We start from the raw sequence: 9,009 nt of genomic DNA, 5'->3' as shown, positions 1-9,009 counted from the left end.
ACGGTCCCTTGCGTACTGGTGTGCTTTTCTCTCTCTCTCTCTGTAGCATGCTGAATAAACTCCTGTAACTCTATTCACCTCTCTGTCTCTCCGCTGTCTGTCTCTCTCTCTCTGTCTTTCTTTCTCTTCCTCCTCCTCCTCCTCCTCCTCTCAATATCCCTCTCTCAGCTAGAGCTGCCACGTGTATTGCATCACCGCTCCTGATTGCAGTTATTTCGGGCCGGTCGTGATTTAAGCCGACTGAAGTCCTTTCCTCTAAATCGCTAGATTTGAATCATATGCTGGTGCTCGTACCCGGAGCGAGTCGTGGTACTCTGGTGTAGGAGAATGTAGAGTTCAGGGTCTTGACTCTCAGGGGACCTTATTGGACCACAGGGAAGACAGTGGTGTTATCCACTACACCACACCAACCACTGTACATATCAAAGGGTACTAAAAAGAGCTGATTCTGCTTTTGTTGGAGTAACTGTCTACTGTTCAGGGATTCAAGGCTTTTATAGTAGAATTTGCAGGAGAATTGCTGTGAGGATTTGATTGCATTCAGGGATCTGGCTGTTAGTGATGTATATCATGATAAATGGAACATTGGACAAAGATGGAAAACCTAAAGTAGATATACTTTTACTTTTACTTTTGGATGAAACCGCTTGACAAAACCAACTTCTGGACCATAAGGAAATATATAAATTGCGACAAAGATATTGACAGACATAAGAAAGTAAAAAAAAAAGTAAAGCATAATAAATGAAATTGGTTTGAGAGCCATTAAAGAGCCCATCACCCCAGTACTTTTATAAGTCGCTCTGAATAAGAGTGTCTGCTAAATGCTTTAAATGTAAATGTAGAACTGAGTGTGGTCTCAGCTTCCCTCTTTTTTCCCATCTATTCCAAGACAATGAGTTAAGGCTTATCTCTCAAAGTCTGAACAAACCACCCTCCAGCCCGAATTACACTTATGTTTTCCAACATAACCTCCTTCCTAACTTCTAAACTGTACCTTAATGTGTCCTTGTTTTTAGAATATCATTGGATCGTCTTAAGACTTACATTCGAAACTAAGGGGTATGGCAAAAAACAGGGTTCCCACAGATCATAAAATGTTTGAAAATGGCTTATTTCTTTAATATGATGCCTTAATACTGTGATAAAGAGCCTTTATGTGTGTGAATCAGGTTAAAATAATAGAAATGAATGTCTGCGATAAGAGTTTTTGCTGTCCAGTAGGCTTCGTTTCCCGTGTTGAGGCTTTAGAAAAGGTATTAATTCCAATTCTTTTCATTTGAAATGAAAACCCTGCTAGATATTCTCATCATATCATTTACAGTATGTTGGTTTACTGAAAATCCCCACATTTACCTCAACATTTAAACACGCTGTCAATAACTGACCTTAACAAGTTTTCATCAACGTACCAATTAGACCAGACTAATTATACTCTTTTATTAAAGCTGCAGTTGTTTACTCTTCTTTAAGCACAAACAACATCTATGATCTCAGATTACACCACATTTATATGTGCAGCACTTCTATGTCGTCTCAAAGCAGTAAGAGGACAAGAGATCCTGGACGAATCCAAAACCACAAACATAGAAACTCCTGCAGAGCCGAAGACGACAGAGGCAAGAAAACCTCAGGAGGAACTAAGCCTCAGAGGGGGAGCCGACCCGTCATCCTCTGGTCTAAACTACTTATCAGTCATTGATCAGAAGATTAATAGAAAGGCTCCGTACCACCACATATATCATAATATAACTAATATAATTATAATAGATAACAGTAAGACTAATACAATGAATGAAGATGGTTAATCAGCATTCGCCACTGAGATGAGCATTCCTTGCCATGGCCTAAATGGATGAGAGAGACTGACTGCACTCTGAACAAAGAACGTACATATAGAACAAACATTATAATACAGATAGATGAACTCCTGACCATCACCTCCTGACCGGGAGCGCATGGTCTACATCCAGACCAGTGTTCATGGAATACCTCAGAGAACACCAAGTCTACATACTACCTACGGCTAAAGATGGACAGTGGTACTTTGAGGAGAAAGGTGTGAAATAGATAGTGTGTGTGTGTGTGTGTGTGTGTGTGTGATGCTCAGACACCTTGGAGCCTAATTGTGCATGACATGCTGGAAGAGAGGCCATGGGCATCTGCTTTGGCTTAGATTATTCTGGCAAGAGACGCTGAAAAGATAATTCCAAGGCAAATGAAACATCTAATCGATCATGTTCTACAAACTGGTACATTATGATCCCTGACACACAAATATATACAGTGGGGGGAAATATATTTAGTCAGTCACCAATTCTGCAAGTTCTCCCACTTAAAAAGATGAGAGAGGCTGTAATTGACATCATAGGTAGACTCAACTATGAAAAAATTCAGAAAATCACATTGTCTGATTTTTAAAGAATTTATTTGTAAATAATGGTGGAAAATAAGTATTTGGTCGCCTACAAACAAGCAAGATTTCTGTCTGTCACAGACCGGTAACTTCTTCTTTAAGAGGCTTCTCTGTCCTCCACTCATTACCTGTATTAATGGCACCTGTTTGACCTGGTTAACAGTATAAAAGACACCTGCCCACAACCTCAAACAGTCACACTCCAAACTCCACTATGGTGAAGACCAAAGAGCTGTCGAAGGACACCAGAAACAACACTGTAGACCTGCACCAGGCTGGGATAACTGAATCTGCAATAGGCAGCAGCTTGGTGTGAAGAAATCTACTGTGGGTGCAATTGTAAGACAATGGAAGACCTACAAGACCACTGCTAATCTCCCTCCATCAGGGGCTCCACGCAAGATCTCAGCCCGTGGGGTTCATGGCTTATTTCTTTAATACGATGCCTTGATACTGTGATAAATAGGCATAATGTGTGTGAGGGGGAGCTGACCCGTCCTCCTCTGGTCTAAACTACTTATCAATCATTGATCAGAAGATTAATAGAAAGGCTCCGTACCACCACATATGACTGTTCTCCAGCTCAAGTGAGCTGATATAGTTATAATATAACTAATATGATTATAATAAGGTAAAGGTGCACATACAGCGAAACGTGTCCTCTGTATTTGACCCATCTGTGGTAGTGAACACACACACACACACTAGTGAGCTAGGGGCAGTGAGCACACACACACACATCCCAGAGCACTGGGCAGCGAACTCCATCACCCAGGAAGCAGAGAGGGTGAAGGGCTTTGCTCAAAGGCCCAACAGTGGCAGCTTGCCGAGCCGGGTATCGAACCCACAACCCTGTGATCAATAACCTGGAGCTCTAACCGCAGAGACACCACCGCCCCTCTCAATAATAGATAACAGTAAAAATAATAAAATGAATGAAGATGGTTAACGGTGGTAATAATAATAATAATAATAATAATAATAATAATTGCAAATAGAGTCAGTGAGTGACATTATCACAAACCCCACCCTAATAACACTACTATAAATAAGAATGTATATAAATATAGTTCCTATATCTACTATAATTTTACAGCTTTAATGAGAAATGAAATGTTTATTAGCTGATTATTTTATTATTTCATTTTTAATAATTCATTTTATTTGTGATATTTTGTTCAGATGTCGTTTTGTGTGCTTGAGTCCATGTGAACGTGGTCAGTCGGCGGACAGCAGCAGCAGCAGAGTGAGCAGCTCAGCTGATCTGCTCATTAAAGCACATTGTGATGCTTGATGATTGTCCAGCTGCTTCCAGCTGTTTCAGATATTTTACTGTTCCTCAGGTTTGTAAACCACCTCAGGTCAGATTCTGAAAAGGCACAACTGTCATCTCACAATAGACTATTTCGTCGCTTTCCAGAGGAAAAACACGTATCTCCAAAACAGCAACTTTACAGGAGGAGCAGAAACACCTTAAATTTTAATGGAAATCGATGTGAAAATAAATAAATAAATAAATAAACGTCAATTCAGAGCATTTCTATTGGTCCATTCATCTAGACTTATTTACAAAGGGTACTACAGGACAGCTACAGGGTTCGAACATGGAGAAAACTAAAAACAGACAAAAATGGAGATGCATGTTTTTCATTGGATAGCAGTGATGATTAAAAGTCAAGGCCAGCTGATGTTTTCCAATGTATTACAATAATGTTTAGTAGGGTGGTGGGGATCAGTAGCCTCTATAGGCTCATGGTACAGGAATAAAGTACACGCTGTTTGACATTCCCTTCACTCGCTCATTTATAGATTAGGTCAAATCCAAGCCCAATAATTAACTATAATAAAAAATATTATTATTATATAGGGTTCACAGACCCTAGTGCTAATCTGTAAATATGAAAAATAGTATTCTGAATTCTTTTAATGCTCATTTTCTTACAAAATCACTCGATTATGGCAAATCCAGACTGACATGCAGTTTCTCAGTAGACTGTATTTGCTTCTGCTTGAAATGGCCTTTCTGTCTGTAGCTGGATGGAGAAGCTCAGAGAGTACAAACCCCTGTGAGGGTCTCTAAGTACAGTAATAAAGCACATGGACTCTTACTCTCCCCCAGAGTCTAATGCGCTCTTCTCATCCTCCGCTCTGAGGTCACTTTCCTCTAAGCGCTGATCGCTGACGTTACTGAAAGCCTGGCTTTGCTTTTTGCCGTTACAGTCGCCACACTCATAATTACATTTACATTTATGGCATTTAGCTGACGCTCTTATCCAGAGCGACTTACAAGGTTACTCGTATTACAGAGGTGGGTCAGTGTAGTGTTAGGAGTCTTGCCCAAGGACTCTTATTGGTGTCGCACAGCATAGTCACCCAGACCGTGCATATTAGTGCTCGATGAATATTCAGTAGTTTTTGAATAATAAGATTTATGATTAATAACAATAATTGCGCCTGAGGTTTAAGAGGTTAACTATGTGACCGGCCTGTAAGTTTTACTGTAGTTACTGAGTAACAAAGGGAACAGTGAAGAATCTACTGCTCTCGCTAATGACTCTGAAACCATTATCTAAATGACCAACAATCCTTTACTTATTCAAAACAGCGTCACACTGTTATAGATACTGAATATTTCATAGTCATCATTTAATATTCATACTAAACTAGTATAGTACTGAATAGTTCATGGTAGATACTAAATAATTCATAGTAGATTCTAATAATTCATACTAAAAACTGAATAAATACTAGTATACTGAATAATAGTAATATTTAATACTTAATAATAAAACTGTATAATAATAGTAGATACTGAATAGTTTATAGTAGATATTGAATAATTAAGAGTTACAATTGAAATTTGTATAATAGATATAATATGTATAATAGGTATAATTGTTAGTAAAAAACTAAATAATTAATAGTAGATACTAAATAATAGTAATATTTTATAATTCTTAATAAAAGTGAATTATTCGTAGTAGATATGAAATAACTGAAAGTTGCAATTGAATAACTAATAGTAGATTCTAAATCTATTCTTATTTTTAAAAATGTGATAATGCATAGTAGATACTGAATATTAGTAGTATTTAAGAATCCATACTAAAAACTGAATAATTAATAGTAGATACTGAATAGTTTATAGTAGATACTAAATCATTCATTGTAAAAACTGAATATTTCATAGTGGATACTGAATAATTCACAATTCCAAGTCATGTAATCTCACATTTTCACAGATACTAAATAGTTCATAGTACAAAATTCATAGTAAAAGTGTAATAATTCATACTAAAAACTGAAGTTTATAGTAGATACTGAATAGTACTAAATAATTCATAGTAGATACTGAATAATTCATAGTAAAATGTAATAATTAATACTAAAAACGTAATATTTCAAAGTGGATACTAAATATTCCATAATGACAATTTAATATTCATACTAAAGACTGCGTAATTCATAGTAATCGTGTAAAAATGAATCCTAAAACATATTTTATTGTAAAAACTAAATAATTCATAGTAGTTAGTAAGTCATAATCAAATGAATGAAAACCTTGATGCTGCTGGAAACAGAGAGGCTTCTCGACCTGGATCTTTCATATACACCAATCACTATATCCAATAAGAAAGCCTTCACAAAGCAACGGGAGCAGCCTGTGGGTTGTTTACTGAAATGCAAATCAGATTCTGTGCCAGTATTAATAAACCAATAATAACTTTATTTTCTTTACTTTAAAAGAGAAGAGCTTCCATGTTCTGCTTCAGCCTCAAGCCCCCAGCGTGATCAGATCTGACACATCCTCTGACGGATCTAATTTGACAGTAAATTCAACTGCTTTTGCCTCCAAGCACATTAATGTGAAAGTGACAATAATTGTTAGGGATATTAGCACGGTGCAGCCTGAGCAAATTGGAGCTCCTGGTGAGCGGTGTATGGATTCCTGACCCCTGACCTGGACTAATTTGCATTGGCAGGAGAACCTTTCATTTCAGTCTATTAGAAAGCCAGGAAAGCTGCGAGAGCTTCTGAACGCCAATGGTGATCTGGGCCTCGATAATGAAGACAAATTTGGCAAAATTGGAACGTTATGAGAAATTGGTCACGGGGAGCCTGATGAAGTGTTACTTTGCTGCTCTCCTTTCTGATTTTTTATAACTATTTATTATTTTTTTAAGCAGAAAAGAGTCTTAAACCCGATTAGGAACATAAACATAGGGTCCTGGGATAATCCTCTCTATCATAGGAGCTCCAGGTCCGTATTTTCAGCCACCACCAGCCTAAACCTGTCCCGCCAAAACAGCTCTGACCTGTCAAGACATGGACTCCACGAGACCTCTGAAGGTGTCCTGCTGTGGTATCTGGCAGATCCTTTAAGTCCTGTAAGCTGTGATGTGGGACCTCCGTGAACATCAGTGGGAGCCTTGGGTGCCGATGACCCTGGAGCACTTTTGGTAGGTACTGACCACTGCATACCGGGAGAGAACACCCCACCTCAAGACCTGCCTGATGTTTTGGTGGAGATGTTCTGACCCAGTTGTTTATCTAGAACCTCACAGTCTGGTTCTTGTCAAAGTGTCTCAGATTCTCACGCTTGTCCATTTGTCCTGCTTCAGCGCCTTCCTCACCTTTAGGAACTGACCACCTGTTCACCTGCTGCCTAGTATATCCTGCCTGTAGACAGGAGCCCCTGGAACAAGATCATCAATGTTATTCATTAGTGTTATTCACCAAGTCCTGTATTTCAGTGTAAACAATGTGCACACCATATGGACAAAAGTATTGGGACACTTGCTTTCATTCACTGTCTCTTCTGAAATCAATGCAATTTAAAAGAGCTGATTCTGCTTTGGCTGGAGTGACTGTCTCTACTATCCAGGGATGAAGAAAGCTTTCTACTAGATTTTGGAGGAGGAGCATTGCTGCGAGGATTTGATTGCATTCAGCGACAAGAGCAGCGTTAGTGAGGTCAGGATGTTTTGGACGATGATCACCACCACACCTCACACATCATCCCCAACTCCCCCCAACTCATCCCAAATGTATTGGATGGAGCTCCACCATCATTCCAGAGAACACAGTTCTTCCCCTGCTCCACAGCTCCTCAATGTTGGGGGGCTTTATACCCCTCTACTAGCCCACGCCTGGCATTATTAGGCAGCATGGAGCCAATAGGGTCATGATGTTTATCTGCTCCAGAGAGTCCTATTTTATTGGCAGTACTTCTTCTCTACAGGGACTAGACAAACTGTGTCTATTTGTGTGCATATGCCTGCTTGTATCAGCAATGGATGCAACTAACAGTAGCGGAATGCATTCATTAGAAGGGGTGTCCGTAAATATTTGGACATATAGTGCATTTCAAAGTAAAAACCTTGTAAATGTCTGTCAGATCTGAAGGCATAAATGTTTTGTTGGTAGTTTCACAATAGTGGTGATTATGCTGCATTAATATTGGTCTGTTTTCAAGGCTGGTGCAGTTATTGTCATATTTATGAAGCGTATTTATGCTCTAATATTTGATCACGCTGCCGTAATCCACTGTAAAAGGAAATATGTAACAGAAGGTGCATTTTAAAGATTGAGGGAATGGAGAATAGCAGCACTTGGCACTGTTAATCAGAGACACAGACACACACCCAGGATACAGCACTGGCCCATGTCAGTGTTTCCAATACCGTGACTCTCCCTCCAGTCATAAAGAGGATATAAACTCTTGTTTGCCGGTTTAATTCAATTAGCCTGGTGGAGGTAGGATGTCTGTGGAAAACTGGCCAATGCTAATCTCATTTTGCCAGGCATTACACTCCAGCCTGGGCCTGGCTGGCTTTCCTCTGCATGCCGGCGTTGGACGTAGAGCGCCACCCTGCCAAGCCCTGGCACAGTCCAATGGCATCACAAACACTCTGAAAGCCACGGCGCGCCTGGCCTGGAGATGCTCTCACACGAAGAACATTGCTCTCCTGAGCTTCCTCTGCTGCCCCGGTGTCAAGTACCGTACTTCAGGTTCTAACACCGGGGGAGAGACCCGATTTAAAGGAACAGCCTTTTCCAATAGTCCTTTAGTAAAGGCTGTGGGTCTGCACTATATGTCCAAATATTTGTGGACACCCCTTCTGATGAATGCATTCAGCTTGTCTAGCCCCTGTTGAGTAGTTCTGCCAGTAGAATAGGACTCAGATAAACATCATGAAGCTATTGGCACCATGCTGCCTAATAATGCCAGGCGTGGGCTATAGAGGGGTAAATAAAGCCCCCCAGCATTGAGGAGCTGTGGAGCAGTGGAAGAGCTGTGATCTCTGGAATGATGGTGGTGGAGCTCCATCCAGTACATTTGGGATGAGGTGGGATGGTGATGATCATTCAACATCCTGGCCTCACCTACGCTCTTGTCGCTGAATGCAATCAAATCCTCACTGCAATGATCCTAGAAAAGCTAGTAGAAAGCCTACTTCTCTGGACAGGATCAGCTCTTTTTAATAAATCTGATTTTAGAAGAAATATTATAACATTAATAAGGTCAGGATGTTGGAAGATGGTCACCACTCCACCTCATTATTCCCAACTCTCCAACCCCTCATCCCAAA

This window comes from Salminus brasiliensis, chromosome 11, assembly GCF_030463535.1.
Source record: "Salminus brasiliensis chromosome 11, fSalBra1.hap2, whole genome shotgun sequence".
Lineage (NCBI taxonomy): Eukaryota > Metazoa > Chordata > Actinopteri > Characiformes > Bryconidae > Salminus > Salminus brasiliensis.
The sequence above is the reverse complement of the archived record's forward strand: the minus strand, read 5'-3'. Positions refer to the sequence as shown.